Source organism: Octopus sinensis, linkage group LG24 (genome assembly GCF_006345805.1).
Source record: "Octopus sinensis linkage group LG24, ASM634580v1, whole genome shotgun sequence".
NCBI classification, from domain to species: domain Eukaryota; kingdom Metazoa; phylum Mollusca; class Cephalopoda; order Octopoda; family Octopodidae; genus Octopus; species Octopus sinensis.
In genome coordinates this window covers 21,146,867-21,164,235 of record NC_043020.1, presented here as the reverse complement: position 1 = coordinate 21,164,235, position 17,369 = coordinate 21,146,867, and the positions used below count along the sequence as shown (strand labels likewise).

Here is a 17,369-nt window from a genome sequence, read left to right as displayed (position 1 = left end):
AACTCCATAAGATGTACCCATTGTAAGCTATGGACACACAAGAAGTGCAGCAACATCAAAGGAAGGTTAACTGGGAAGATAGCTTTTGTGTGTGGCAGATTCACAGGAGCAACAAACACTGCAGATGCTCAGAAAACTGATTTCATCACATGCCAGGGGGAGAAACTAGAAGTAGTTGATAGCTTCCACTACCTAGATGACCAAGTTAATAGTGGGGGTGGATGATCAGAGAACACTGCCACTAGAATAAGAATACCCTGGGCAAAGTTCAGAAAGCTCCTACCTCTTTTGGTGACAAAGGGCCTCTCGCTCAGAGTGAAAGGTAGATTGTATGATGCATGTGTGCAAACTGCCATGCTACACAGCAGTGAAACATGGGCCGTGACTGCTGAAGACATGCGTAAGCTCAAAAGAAATGAAGCTAGTATGATCTACTGATGTGTAATGTCAGTGTGTACACACGGCAGAGTGTAAGTGCCCTGAGAGAAATATTGGACATAAAAAGCATCAGATGTGGTGTGCAAGAGAGATGACTGTGCTGGTAGGGTCACGTGCTGTGTATGGGTGAGGAGAGCTATGTGAAGTGTCACTCCCTAACAGTGGAAGTAACCCATGGAAGAGGGAGACCCAGGAAGACATGGGATGAGGTGGTGAAGCACTACCTTCGAATGTTGGGCCTAACAGAGGCAATGACGAAAGACCAAGCCCTCTGGAGATATACTGTTATTGAGAAGACCCAGCAAGGAAAGTGAGATCACAGCCATAGCCTACACCAGTGTTGCATAACCATCCCATTTAAAAAGTACCTTTGAATTGTCAGGCGACATGCTTGAGGAGATCTATTGAGTCAAGTAAATCAAAATCAAAATCAAATCAAATCAAATCACAATCAAATGGAAATTGTAGTTGTGGCCAATACCAGTGCTGCCTGACTGGCTCCCGTGCTGGTGGCACGCAATAAGCATCATTCATGCGTGGGTCGTTGCCAGTGCTGCGTTACTGGTTCCCCATGCCGGTGGCATGTAAAAAGTACCTTCTGAATGTGATCGTTAATTACTCAAAACGTGGAATAAATGAACAGCCAACAACTGATGAAGGGTCATTCTTTATATTGTCTGTCTTGTTTTCCATTTGTTTCTCTCATTGTTTGCATACCCAAGTTTGCATTTGCATTTCATGTTGTTTATGTTTTGTGACATCCTGTACCCATATATCATATATTTAAGTATGTACATATATGTATGTATATATATGCATATATATATAGATATATGATATATATAAATATATGAACACGTATACAGACCCAATTATATAAATTTATATACATCATCAGTTATACAAATATTTACACATCTTCAACCATACAAACTTTTATACATACTCAGCTATCCAAATTTGTTGATACCCTCCATTATACAAAGTTGCATACACACTCTGTATATACCCCTTTTAGTAATAGATATCTTATTTGCATCCTTTATTTAAATATGTGTGGTGAGAAGCTTACTTCCTGAGTATTTGGTCCCAGGTTCGGTCACACTGGATGGCACCTTGGACAAATGTCTTCTGCTATATTCTTGGGCCAACCAAATCTTTGTGAGTGGATTTGGTATATGGAAACTTAAAGAAGCCTGTTGTATATATACATATGTTCAATTTGAAGAATGGACGAAAGCACTAATATATGATATATGATGTATAAAATCATGTAACATACTAATAAATATCTGTAAATATAAAACCATCTGGATTTCTGAGTACCTCATTTCTTCTAATACATATGTATATATTTATGTGTGTGTGTCTTTGTGTTCATGTTTGTCCCTCCATCATCGTTTGACAACCAGTTTCAGTATGTTTGGGTCTCCATAACTTAGCAGTTTGACTGGTAGAGTAAATACTAGGCTTAAAAATTAAGTTCTGGGGTCAAATTATTCAACTAAAATCCTTCAAGGTGGAGCTCCAGCATGGCCACAATCAAATGACTGAAACAAATAAAGGAATATATACATAGGAAATTGCCAATCATACAGCTCTATTGACACCTATTGACCAATCAGGAATAGTAAATTATCAAATTAAATTTTTCAACTCACTGGAACCACCACATTTACCTCCTCATAAGCTTCACTTGAAACCAATAATAATTCCAAGAAATTTAGATTCTCCAAAATTTTGCAATGGAGTAAGACTTATTGTGAAGAAAATTATGCCGCATGTTATAGCAGCTACTCTACTCTCTGGCTGTGGAGCAGGCAATAATGTATTCATTACTAAAATTCCATTAATACCTGCTGATTTACTAGTACAATTCAAAAGAGTACAGTTTCCAATTAGACTAAGGTTTGTAAGGTCCATTAACAAATCACAAGAACAGACACTATCAGTAACTGGTTTGCAATTAAAGGAGCCTTGCTACTGCCATGGACAAATATATGTTGGATGCTCACATGTTGGAAGTTCAAAAAATCTTTTCATTTATACTCCAGTGGGAAAAACTCATAATGTTGTTTATAAAGATTTATCATAACTTGTTTTTATGTTTTCTACTTCAAGTATTATTATTGTTGATCTCACAGAACTGTTTATGCCAGTAATGTTAAAATCACTAATCACAATAATTACTAAGAAAAAACACATATATCAAATTCATTGGTCAAGTGGACAGGATCCTGGGTTGTGACAGTTGTAACTGGATTCAGGTTCTTGGTATTGACCATGTGTAATGATACTCTTCATATTGGGGCAGCAGCTATATGATAATTTCATAGAATGCCTACTAAATATTTTCTTGTATCTGTGAGTGGCTAGAAAGTGTTTGTCTAGGTGAAACAGGAATCTTTTACCAATGTTAGTTTTTATAATAAGGGAAAAGGGAGGGGCGAACCAAATAACTTTCCTTGGCCTATTTTCAGCTTTCATATTATCCTGATTATTACTAGAGTGATTATATACATAACTATGTTTGAATAAATCTATCATTAGCAGAAGCTAATGAATCCATAAAAATAATACAACTGATAAGAAGACCTATACTGGATTATGTGAAGGTGAATTTTAAAATTGCTATGCCAACCACATGGCCTCCTTCTGACTTAGGGACAAAAGTAAATCTATTAAGTTGGCTAGCAACGCATGGACTTTAAAAGATAATGAAACACAGCATATAATTAAATGGAAACTCATTCCTTATGTAAATGGATTGAATAAATGTAGACTTTGCTTGGCTGAAAAAGCACAGATCCTGTTCAGACCTAAGATCCCTAACTCTCTATTGAACTCCAAGTCAGAAATTTTCAGTAGTTGCAATCATATGTATAAATATATTTTGAAGAATTGAAAAATTCCACCTATTCCTGACTGACTTGATATCTTTTCAGCCTTATCATTTAAGGTCGAAGGAGGATAGCTTTTTTACCGTTTTACTTTTTATTTTTTATATTTTAGCTTCTGCTTTTTGTTTTCCCTTTTCCATTTTCCATTGTTTATTGTCTGCGTTTTCTATATGCTGCCTTCTAAATTTTTTCACGTTTTTTCTATTATTCACTTTCTTTAGTTCATTATGATATGTGGCTTGCACCTGAAGAATATGTTTGAGTTTTCTCAACATATGAAACTATTATTAGCACTTTAATACATGTATTGTAACTTTTAAATAAATAAATAATATATACATATATATATACTTGATGATCATGACTGAAATGCTTTTGATCTAAAGTCTTCTCAATTAAAGTTGACCTAGGGTTAAATAACAGTAATATAATCTATCCATTGCGTATTAAAATATTGCTCCTCAGTCTTCATCACCATCAACTTTTAGTCACATAATGTTGTTGTTTTGATCTAGAGGGCTTATAATGAAAGACATTCCATCTGTGACCATCCCATCTGTTACCATATAATCTAATTTAATTGAGTATGGTATGTGTGTAGAATATGAGGTCCAGCACCCAACAGAGGACCTGTTCTTTTTTTGTGTCTAATTGGTATTTGTATTGTCTTATATCATTTATATTAAAATATTAGTCAGTATCTGTATCAATGTCTATCTTTACAGAGCGTACTAGGTGCATTTTCATGGCACTTGAGAGGTAACCATCTCCTTGGCACATGTCTCTGCTTACTTACCAGCCTCAGAGTGAGAAGCATGAAAGATTGTGATAAGAGAGTGATAGGAGCACTCAGTATTTCGAGTTAGCTAATGTATATTGAAGGCAATGTGACAGAAGGTAATGTGACGTGGGAGATAGAACATGACAGAGACCCAAGATGTGGAAAGAGATGAAGCAAGAGTATGATGACAGGCTGAATGAAACAGAGTGAAGACATTTAGCACAAGGGAGGAAGGTGAAGGAAGAGTGTACTGGGCACAGTTGGTCCAATATAGCCTCCCTATACTTACACTTTGAGATAGGCCAGAGAGATCAGGTGGTGGGGGAATGAAAAGCTACTGAGTTCCTGTATTAGTGAACAGCATTAAACAAGACTTGATGAGGGAGTTAGATGGTCAGAGAGGTATAGTAGAATTCTTAGTTAAACAAGAAGCAATGCAGTGGACAGAAGGGATCTACTGCCTTCTTTAGTCCTACCAGTGGTAGAGTGAGATTGAGAAGTGGGTGTGACTGAGTGATGAGCAATAGGTTTGTAAAGCTTGAGAAATAAAAAGGCACAGGGGACATTGGTGACAGAAAGATGAGTGATAAAGGGGTGTATGATGCAAAGGGTGTGAGAAAGGGGTGGGTGGGTGATAGGAGCCTCTGCACAATGGTTAAGATATCTACTTAAGCATCAAAAGAGACGAATTGAAAATGTACGTGAAACTCTAGCAATGCATTTGTGTTGAGATAAATACTGAAATCTTTAGTTTTAGAAATTCATAGCTAGGGTCACATGTATTAAATTACTGTTTTGTTCTTCGAGCTTAAACTGGTTATTTTTAGAGACTTCATCAGCAGAAAGTTTCATATTTGAATATAGGTGAGGGTTTCCCCACTACTGCTCTTAACCTACAAGAAATATTGTACTCAACCTTCAAGGAATAGCCAAATCTCCATCAAATTACTGTTATGCTCATCAGTCTTAAAAGAAGAAGTACAAATTGATTAATATAGCTCTATACATTCTATGCCTGGATAAAAGATGAGGTGGTCATGGTTGAAGTGTTTTTGACTGTAGGTCTGCTCTATCAGAGTTGAACTGGGACTAAGCAACAACTCACGAATACACACACACACACACACACACATACACATGAACAGACAGAAGACTTGAGAAATCCAGCACACAAGAAAAAGTCTGTGAATCAAAATACAACAAACCAGAGAAAGTACTTTCCTGTTAAATATACTGAAATTTCAAATGAAAACAGATTATAAACACAAGAATGGAGAGCAACACCCATGTCTGGAAATTTGAGATATGTAAAATGTATATGTATGTAAGTGTGTGTAGGTGTCCATATATGTGTGTGCATATGCATACATTATTTATGAGCATTTATATATGCATGCGAGTATGCATGTTGTTGTTATCTTTGGTACGTTGAATGTGTTTATATGGAGATAAATACATTTGGTAATTTCTCACTTTGCTGCGTATTTTTCAGGGGTTTAACAGCAAAAATTGGAAGTACCTTCTTTTTTTAACACATGCAGATATACACACAGACACACATATATGCACGCACATGCACACACACACACACACACACCACATTAATAATCCAACATTTACATTTATGTATTTAGTCACTTTATAAAACTCATACAGCACCATACATATAGTATCACATATGTGAAAAATAACATAGCAGCACATGTAGCCATTTATATTGATGGTTTAAATCTTTAATATAACTTTAGCCCAGCAATATTATATTCTAGTATACAGTATTACTATACATCAGTACAATTATAATGTAGTATTCGTTAATTCTAATTATAATACAGTGTAACATTAATTTTGTTTAATCATAATCTTGTATGAGTAAAATCCAATTTTCTAACCTATTATTGCTAAAATTCAGTATTGCTATGTTACAATTGAGAACAACTTCAGTTAATTGTGTTGAATTATTGTAATCCAAGATAATTTTAATCCACTATAGTTATAATCCATATTACTTCGATTCAGTATTATTATAGCAAATTGCAAAATTTTTAACCATACTGCCATGTCTGAACTCAGATACATATATGGTGGACTCTCCTGTTGAAGACAGCGTATGAGCGTTCAGTTTTTTGCTGAACAATCTGCACAAATGATTTGTTTATAGTGATCAAATGTTTGTACCATACATTAGTTCACTCCTGCCATCAAATCGATGTTGTCTGAACAGGTGTGCTGTGTGCTACGTGTCAGGTATCAAAGTGATCGCAGAGCAATGTGAGATGTGAGATGTGAGATGAAGTGTTTTACTCAAGAACACAATGCACCACCCAGTCTAGGAACTGAATTCACAATCGTGAGTACAACACCCTAACCACTATATATATATATCAAAGATAGAGAAATTGTATGCTTCCTGACTGACAAATCAAGTAGAATGTCTGTTTACAACCTATCAAACTATATTTAAACATGCAATCACACATCAGAGAACAACTACACTTGAATACTCTGAAAATGAAAAAGTCCTTAATGCTCACACGAGGATGTGGAGTATCATTCCCCAGTCTGAGAAATGTACAGTGAACAATTTCATAACCACCAACAATGAAATCCCACCTCTATATGGCCTTCAGAAAGATCATAAGAGCTACTTAGTTCATGTACTTGGGCCACCTACTCGACCTGTTTGTGGTGCTAACAATGCTAACAACCACAAAATATCATATTCTCTCTCACAATTCCTACAACCCTTCATAGAGTTATTTACAGATTTTTGCGATAGTACTGAAGACTTAGCAGGATTCACGAATACAGTAACACATGTAACCTCAGTGACCACATCATAGGTAGCATGGATGTGATTATCACTATATCCTTCCATTGATGTAGACTTTGCTATTGAAAAATGTATAGAGTTAATTTGTGAGAGTAATATGATATTTAAAATTGTGGATGTATATAAACTAGGCCTCTTCCTGACCCTAACTTGTACCAATGAATATCTGTCACACAATAAACTGGTATATGCTTGTCTCACCTGTAACAAATGAGGTAGAACACTTACTATTACCTCAGCATACAAAAAGACCCACAGTAAATGCTGGCACGGCTGGACAAAACCAGACCACCAACCTTCAGATGTACATGACGTTAGAATTACTGTCGCATACGCTATCGGTGTCAGCCTTAGAACTACTCTTAAAAACCATATTTTAAAGTTTAATAATAAACTATATAAACAGACGAAAGGCTATTGGTGTAGGGATCGCTGATGATGTTGCTAGCCCCTTCATGGTATGATGGGACATACCACTTCGCTTTGTATTCTCGATAATTTGATGACATTAACCTTGTCGTGAAAAGTAATACACATATGGACGTTCTACTAAATAAAGAACAGATGATGACAACTATACAACACATAGCTGACTCTATCCATAGCAGTATAAAGGTTACTGTAGACCCCTCTAAACCCCAGAAATAGATTACCTGTCCTAGATACTGAGCTGCAAATAGAAAATACTGATTAACGGAACTGTTAAACTCATAATGCCCAGTCTGGGAATTGAAACTGAAATCCTACGACTGCAAGTCCGCTGCCCTAATCACTGGGCCATTGTGCTTCCACATAGGAGCACTCCATTGGTTACGATGACGAAGGGACCCAGATGATATGATCAATGGAAAAGCTTGCCCGTGAAATTAACGTGCAAGTGGTTGAGCAATCCACTGACAGGTGTACGCCTAACGTAGTTCTCAGGGAGATTCAACATGACACAGAATGTAACAAGGCTGGTTTTTTGAAATATAGGTACAACTCATTTTTACCAGCTGAGTGGACTGGAACAACATGAAATAAAGTGTCTTGCTCAAGGACACAATGTGTTGCCAGGAATTGAACTCACGATCTTACAATCATGAGTTGAATGCCCTAACCACTAAGCCATGTGCCTTTGCACACTATTGTAAACCTATGGCTAATCCACTGGTAATCCATAGTGACTCAGCGATGTCAAGTACTACCAAAATCCTCATCTTCATGGCAGACTTGGTTAGAGTAATGAGGAATGAACCCCTACAATGCCAACCACAAGAACGACAGCAACATATCCAGCACTACATATTCCGAATGCAATGTTCCGGTTACACACAGTATGATAGAATCAGAGTGTACAAAGGAGCAAAAACAAGATTCGAATGCATTCTAAGAGATGATAAAAACGGCATATTCTGCAACAAGTTCTGGAATAAGTTGGAGAGGGACCCAACAAAAGAAATAGAAATAATACTTGGTATGATAACAAGAAGTTTCACAGTGTAATGTTTGTTGATGCTACACCTAGGAACAAATTAAGTAGGGCATTTAAGAAAATCCTGCACACAACTGGCTTTAAAATCAAGGTTGTAGAAAAGACAGGTAGGATTATCAGATCTGTATTAAGTAAGTTATACCCATTTGATAAAATCACGTGTCAAAATAGCTGTGCAGTATGTTCTACAAACTCACATATGAACTGCAAAAAGAAAAACTCTGTATACCAGATAAAGTGCCAAGAAGGGTCTTGCGTGATTATCCCAGAGTCATATATTGGTGAAACTTCTAAGAGTATCAAGGATAGGTTCGAAGAACACCTGGACAGCTATATTGAGAACTCATCCTCCACCCAATAATAATAAAAAAAAAAATCCTTCTTCTATCAGCATACTGTAGATTGCCACAATGGCTCCTTAGAAAGGCTTAGGTTAGACATTCTGTCTACACATCCCAATGATGCAATGCTGAGACAAGTCACTGAAGCTGTCTGTATACAGGGATACAAACCCACCCTCAACTGTAAATCCAAATGGGGTAACTCCCAGATTCCACTCAGGAGTACTCATCTATAATCACCCCTTTCTCTCATTTAACATGTAGAAATTCATACATACATGTTGAGATGCATGATACTGAAATACATATATGTAGTTATATATAATCATATGAGTGTACAAAGATTAATATGTATGTACGTATGTGTAGGTGTATGTGTATTTTAGCATGCGTGTGTATGTGTGTGTGTACGTGTGTTTGTGAGTATATGTGTGTTATGAGTGTGTATATGCACGCACATATGAGTATGTGCATGTATATATGTATATATTATATATATATATATATATATATATATATATATATATATATATATATATATATATATATACACATACATACATACATATATATATATGTATGTATGTATGTATATCTATGTCAGGTCACTTTTGAGTGCTACTGGTAACATGTAACCCAGTACAACCTGTTGCATGGTCAGGTCGTCGGCGACTTAATCCGGCAACCCCACCCAGCTTGCTTGGTGAGGAGGGTGTTTATTGGACACCCTGCGGGATGAAAAACAAAACCCGTCAAAGGGTGGAGGAACTCTTCAGAGTCAACGGCCATCCAATAAATGTCTTAAGGCTGTATCATGTGCAGGGACATAGAAATAATCGGACTGAATACCCGATCGCGTGGTTAAACCATTGGGAGTGAAGGACTCCTAGCCTTTGTTAGGTCATCCTTCTAGGAGAAGGTAACTCAGGTAACTGGGATAACTCCGACATAAAACCTGCGGCTCAGTGGTTACGGATGATGTTGACTTGTTCTTCTTTTCGGATTATGGCTGCTGTTGCTTAGTGAGTGGGATTGAGTCAGTGCACAACCTTTCTTCACTTTAAAAAAAATCTTCTTGCACAGGCATTGCATGATAACAACTTTTATTGATTGATTAAATTGATTAACTAATTCATGATTGTTGATGGCACTGTGAGTCTCAACTGAATGGCTGGCTGTAGCCTTAAAAAGCAGAAAATCAATGATGTACCAAAACAGTATAAAAATAAATGGCAGTAAGGACTCTGGAACCACATCAGCTGAAAGAGTCTGGCCTGGCAGGGGCTCCAGAGCATCACAGTCTGAACCCGGCTGTCATCATGCTACTGTGATAGAACCAAAGACAATAGTGAATATTGGCTGTTGGAATGTATGGACACTGCTTGGCCGCAAGTCCTCTGAATGTCCTGAAAGAAGGACTGCGTTTGTTGCGAATGAGCTTCAACGCTATGATCTTGACATCGTTGCTTTATCTGAGACGAGATTACCTGGAGATGGTCATCTTACAGAATCTTGTGGAAAATATACATTCTTTTGGAAAGGGAGGAATGAAGAGTTTAGAGGAGAGGCGGGAGTGGCATTTGCTGTTAAGACTACTCTTGTAGACAAGTTGGAAGAATTCCCAGTCGGAATTAACGAGCATCTTATGTCCATGAGAATTCCTTTGGTTAAAGGAAATTATGTGACCTTGGTGAGTGTGTATGCTCCAACTATGTGCTATACTGAATACGAAAAAATTTCTTTCTACCATACTTTGAAGGGCATTATAAGAAATATCCCTCGGGCAGAAAAAGTCATCGTACTGGGTGACTTTAATGCTAGAGTGGGTAGGGATTTTAACACATGGACTGTAATTGGAAAGCATGGCGTCGGGAAGTGTAATAGTAATGGCATGCCTTTGCTGCAGATGTGTGAGGAGCTGCGTCTGTGTGTTACCAATACCATGTTTCAACAAAAGAATAAGTTTAAGACTACATGGATGCACCCTGCATCTAAAGAATGGCATATTCTGGATTACATCCTTGTAAGGGTGCGTGACAGACAAGATGTGCAGTGTGTTTGTGTTCTTCGTGGAGCTGAGTGTTGGACTGACCATCGCCTAGTACGTGCAAAAGTGAAATTAGTCACAAAACATAAAATCCGGGCTGCAGGGATTACCCTGCCTAAAAGACTGAATGTTGATCATCTTAGGTGTAATAGTGTGAAGAGAACTTTACGAGAGGAAATGAATGCTGCAGATATTGGGGAGGATTGGCCGACCCTTAAAAAGTCAGTTTATGATATAGGCAAGAAAGTTCTGGGATTGGTACAAAGAAAGCATCAAGATTGGTTTAAAGAAAATGATGAACATATAGATGATTTATTGGCTGATAAAAGATGTACTTTGTCACGCTTTTTGTCAGCAAAGCCACAGGAAAGGGAAGTTTATGGACCGACATCTTCCCTGATGACACCACTTTGAAGCAGGGATGGTAAAGAACTTTTTCGTGATTCACAAGGAATTCTGCGAAGGTGGCAAGAACAGTTTGATGAACTTTTGAATCAGCAGTCTGTAGTTAGTGAGAATGTTCTCAATCTCATCCCTGGATTGCCTGTGAAGGCAGCACTCGCGGAACCACCAAAGTTGGAAGAAGTTGCAATGGCTGTCTCAAGGTTGAATAATGCGAAGTCTCTGGGTATGGATGGCATTCATGCAGAGTTGTTACAGCATGGTGGTGAGAAACTTCTGCAGAAACTTCACTCTTTGTTTGGTAAGATATGGGTGAGTGAATCTGTACCAGAGGACTGGCGAGATACAGTAATGGTGGTCTTGTATAAGGGAAAGGGCAACAGGAATGATTGTGGTAACTATAGGGGAATATTATTGCTTTCTGTCATAGGAAAGGTTTTATGCAGAGTACTTCTGGATCATCTGCTGAAACATGTTGCAGATTGTGTTCTTCCAGAAAGTCAATCTGGCTTTCGTGTGGGATGTGGCACTGCTGATATGATCTTTTCAGCTAGACAGCTTCAAGAGAAGTGTGTGGAACGGGCTCTGGATTTGTATCAGGTTTTTGTTGATCTGACAAAAGCCTTTGATACTGTTAATAGAAAAGCATTGTGGAAAGTCCTCCAGAAACTTGGGTGTCCTGAAAAGTTCCTTGCTTTGGTTAGGTCTTTTCATGAAGACATGAAAGGTAGGGAAAATGTTGGAGCCCATTTCAATACAAAATGGAGTGAAACGGGGATATTCTGGCACCGACCCTATTTTCCATATATTTTGCGATGGTGTTCTGTATTGCATTCAGAAACTGCAGATATGGTGTTTACATCCATTATCAAACCTCTGGTAGCATATTTAATATCAGGCGCTTTGCTGCAAAAACAATGATATTTACCTCTATCATAAGAAACCTTTTGTATGCAGATGATTGTGAGCTAGTAGCACACAGAGATTGATATGCAACACATCTTGAATGCATTCTCTGATGCTTGCACTGCCTTAGGATTGACAGTCAATCTCAAGAAAACTGTTGTCATGCATCAACCTGCCCCTGGTAAGCAGTATAGTGAACCAAATATCTATGTGTATGGTAAACGACTTGATGTAGTTGATCAGTTTGTCTACCTGGGAAGCACTATTAATAGATATAGCAATTTGGATGATGAAATTCCATATAGAATTAGGAAAGCAAGTGTTGCTTTCAGAAGGCTAGAAAAGCACCTCTGGAGTCGGCAAGACATATGCAGAAAGACAAAGATAAAGATGTACAAGGCATGTGTGCTCCCTTCTCTTCTCTATGCCTGTGAGATGTGGGTCACATATCGATACCACCTTAAACAACTGGAACATTTCCATCAGATGTGCCTCAGATGGATCTATGGCATTAAGTGGAAGGACCGCATCAGTGATCTTGAAATATTGGAAGGCTCTCGGTGTGAAAGTATAGAAGCTCTTGTGTTAAAGCAAAGGCTCAGATGGAGTGGTCATCTGGTCAGGATGAAGGATTCAAGGATGCCAAAACAACTCTTTTATGGAGAGTTAGCTAAAGGAGAACGACCTCCACATAAACCAAAAATGAAGTATAAGGACTTGCTGAAAGCTTCCTTAAGAGATGCTTGCATCTCTCCTGACACATGGGAAGGCATAGCTATTGATCGTAGCAGGTGGAGAAGGATTGTGCACGAGAGGACAGCCACTTTTGAGAAATCTTGAGTTGCTCATGAGAAAGTAAGGAAGGATGTCAGGAAGGGCATCGCTGTTACACTTCCAGATGGGAAGGGTCTTCCTATGATGCTGACATGCAATGTCTGTGCAAGACCCTGCCTCAGTAAAGCTGGACTCAAGAGTCATCTTCGTAGTCATAAAGTGAGACAGATGAGTGACAACCTGGCCACTGGAGGTGGTGTAACACACCATACTAATCATATCTGTCGGGCATGTGGAAGAGAGTGTAATTCAGCAGGAGGACTTAAATGACATGCAAAGGTACATGAAGCCCAGTTACAACTACAGCCGGCTATTACCAGTAAAAGTTTTAGTTGCCAATTCTGTACAAGACATTGTAGATCTTTAGCTGGGCTAAAAAGCCACATTCGATCACAGCACCAGTAACAGTTAAGCTTCATGCAATGGCCATACTCGATAACGAGGGGGCAGCCATAATGTAATGTATGCATAAATATATATATATATATATATGTATGTATGCACATATATAGTGGTGGACTGAGTCTAAAAATAGTGGTTGCCAGGAAACTAAGGGGCCCACCTGCTACTACAAGGGACCTCACCTGCAACTACAAGGGGGCCCACCCGCAACTACAATGCTATCGTTTGATGTTTTTGCTAAAAGTATTCTTTTCAACTGTTTACAAACACAGCCAAGCTGAAATAATTAATGCATTCTTCCAGGAGTGAAAAAAATCTCTCAAACTTGAGGTGATGGGCCCCTTAGATACAAACATGGGCCTCCATATATGGATTCTAATGGTGCAGGAGCCCACTTGCCATCAGGCAAGCTGGCAACCTGGCCAGTCCATCACTGCACATATATATGTAAAATACAAGAAAAAAAGTTTTTGAATTTTAACCGTTGTCTGCGAAAGTAGTGACATATATGTGTGTAATGGATAAACGTATATATGTGTATGTGTATATGTGTTTATATGATTGTGTGTGCTTGTACTTTTGTATAAGTAAGTTTATATTTGCATGTATGTATCTAAGACAATGTATCCATTCACTGTTAGACGGTGGTGAGAGGGACATATATATATATAAATAGCATTCAACTGTGGTTGTGGTTGAATATATTAAGTCCACCATTTCGTCAATCGCAGCAGCTTCCAAGCTTCACCACTAATTCAGTTCTCAACTAAATTGCAAACTGTTAACAATTTTAAAGAGGACACCCCCTCAGCTACACTTTGGCATAAATAGTTTGAGATTTGGTTCAGTAGAAAAAAAAGTTACATCAAAATATCTGTGACCTCAAGGGGGGTAGTAAAGCAGATATTCATTTTCAATTAACAAAGTTTTTAATTTTAAACTAAAAGTGTATCTTTCTTAGGCTTAAATGATAGAAAAATGCATGAGGAGTTCAGAATCGCTAGTCACATTGAACAAAAATTAGTAGAAAAAGAGTTATGAAGTAAAATGTTATGAAATTTCATGTCAGTAAGTAAGGAAGTAAAGGAGTAATGGTTAAGCAATAGAGAATATATTTCTAAGATGAATGTTTATTTTCTAAGGCAGTGAGCCGGCAGAATCATTAGCACACCAGGCGAAATGCTTAGTGGTATTTCGTCTGCTACTACGTTCTGGGTTCAAATTCCGCCAAGGTCGACTTTGCCCTTCATCCTTTTGGGGTCAATTAAATAAGTACCAGTTACGCACTGGGGTCCATATAATTGACTTAATCCGTTTGTCTGTCCTTGTTTATCCCCTCTGTGTTTAGCCCCTTGTGGGTAGTAAAGAAATAGGTATTTTGTCTGTCTTTACGTTTTTTAGTTCAAATTTCGCCGAGGTTGACTTTGACGTACAGATTATTTCGTTAATTTTTAGTTTAAAAAATTAATGAAATAATCTGTACGTCAAAGTCAACCTTTCAAACTTCTAATACTGGTAGAATGTGTCACATAGAACAGGCTTTACTCTTAATGTTTTTGACAAAATTTTGTATTTTAGAAGTTACTTTGTCACAAGTTACAGAGTGACAATGGAGAAATTCATGTTTGATAAGTGCCAATACACGAAACTTTTAGCTTTTGACTTACTCTCTAACTTCTGCTGATGATATATATACATATTACACGTATGTGTAAAAAAGTCTCATCATGCAATTGAACCAATGGAAGAGCCTCTACCTAGTCGCTCAACATGATAAAAATAGCAGCCAAAGTATCCCCCTACCTAAATCACATGCCCATTGTATGTAATGTCCTAGATTAAAAGACGGTTTGCTGAAGGCTGGAATGTCTTTGATGATACGTTTGCAGTATCAGGGTTTATTTGAGGCTAAATAACAACAACATTATGGGCAATTTCTATATTAACACCCGCACGATTTTCACTGAGAAAAAATTGGATTTTTTGCATGGAATCAAGTGCCCTGAACTCCTAATATGCAGCAAATCCCTTATTTTTGGTTTGGGAAAAACCAATCCTGGAATCATTGGAAATTTTTTTTTTGTTGAATGAATTCCTGTGACCTCCTAATATTGCAAAATTAGGTTACTTAAGGTGAGCCTGGTAACTGATGGTTTTGGAGTCTTGTTGTTTGTAACTTTTGGTGAGCCATGGTGCAACCAACAACATGGTAAAAATCCTTGCCATCAATTTGGTGTGGATGAGTAATATCAAATAATTCAATCACAACATATATTTAAATTAAACACGAAAAAAATTGAAATATTATCTTTCAGTATTTTATAAGGTAAAACCTTAAAGTATTAATTGACACATTATTAATTATCTTATAACAGCAATGTCAGGAAAAATCATGGATTACATGGAAAAATGCAAGCATGGAAAGTCATATTCTTAAGATTATAATCCTGGAAAAGTACAGGACAAGTTATTACATCTGTAAAAGTATAGGACAAGCTATTACTTCTAGTAAAGTAAAGAATAAGAAACTTTTTACTCAAAATATTGCAGCTAAAATTAAAATTTGAATATTAAAACTTATTTTATTATAGTTTACAAATAACACTATATTTATTTAAGTAGAATTTGGCTAATTTACTGCCTTAAATACAGAAAAAAGTGACTAATTAGACAAACTTACAAATTAGCTGAACAGTTTTGTACAATAAATTTCAAAGATGAGAACTGTAAAGAGTGATAAATTAGAAGAACTGGCATTCTTTGCTGCAATATTTTAAGTAAAAAGTTTCTTATTCTTTACTTTACTTGAAATAATAGTTTGTCCTAAACTTTTACAGGTGTAATAACTTGTCCTGTACTTTCCTAGGTTTATAATCTTAAGAATATGACTTTTCATGCTTGCATTTTTCCATGTAATATTTATATATATATATATATATATATATACATACAAACTTCAACAGAGTAATATTCATATATACAACTTGAACAGACACACATATCAGTACATAAACATACGTTCACATGTACATACACATATACACACACACAGACATGTCTACACACATACCTAAATACTTACATACATATATACATAAGTACATAGATACATACATACTTACGTACATACATACATACATACATACATACGTATAGGTGTGCATGCATATGCATGTGCACATGCATACACACATACTTACATGCACACATACACATACATATCATGAACTGTTACTTTCTCAGATGCAGCATGGAATTTTGTCAGTTGAACAGGTCACGGTTTCAAAACGATGAAAATATTTTGACAAATTAAATTTAAATGTTGAAGTGAATCTAACGTTTTTTTTTTGTGTATTTAAATGGTTTATAAACACCTTCCATGCTGCAATTAAAAAATAATAATAATGAAATTATTGTATACAGTGCTCAGGTGCACCACAACTTGTGAGTGTGTGTGTGTATATATATATATATATATGTATATATATTGGGTCATCCCATAAATAATGCGGTGTTTTCAATTGCACAAACTAAAAGTTGGAGGGAGACAGGATAAACTACCTGCATCAACTTGCTATAAAAGCAGGTAGTAATTTTACCTTGTGCTTATTCTTAGTGCAAGTTTTGGAGAGTGAGGTTCGATTTTAACAGTTATTTTTTCAAAGCTATAATGGAAGTGACATAGGAGCATATTTGGCATATTTTGCTTTATGAGTTCAATAAAGGCAACAATGCAATGGAAAGTGCGAGAGATATTAATGCAGTATATAGGGATTGGACAATAAGTGTAAACCATTGTCAAAGGTGGTTCCAGAAATTCTGAGCCAGAGCCTACAGCCCAGAAGATGAGCCTTATCTTGGAAGATCTGTAGAGCTCGATGTGGACATCCTGCAAATACAGGTGGAACAAAATCCCAATGTAATTGTTGAAGAATAGCAGAGAAGCATGGATTTCATCATTTAACCATTCATTGACACCTGCATGCCATCAGAAATGTCAGCAAATTAGGT

The 17,369-nt window shown here is 37.0% G+C and overlaps 1 protein-coding gene and 1 long non-coding RNA gene across 4 annotated transcripts in view; one reads left to right on the top strand and one right to left on the bottom strand.

Moving 5' to 3' along the window:
* LOC115223966 (monocarboxylate transporter 12-like) overlaps positions 1-17,369 on the bottom strand; it is a 129,393-nt gene that overhangs the window by 66,881 nt on the left and 45,143 nt on the right. The window lies entirely within an intron of this gene.
* LOC118767804 overlaps positions 8,909-17,369 on the top strand; it is a 12,998-nt gene continuing 4,537 nt past the window's right edge. Inside the window, exon 1 of the long non-coding RNA XR_005003722.1 lies at positions 8,909-9,122. This is a non-coding gene — a long non-coding RNA (uncharacterized LOC118767804). The remainder of the gene's footprint in view (positions 9,123-17,369) is intronic.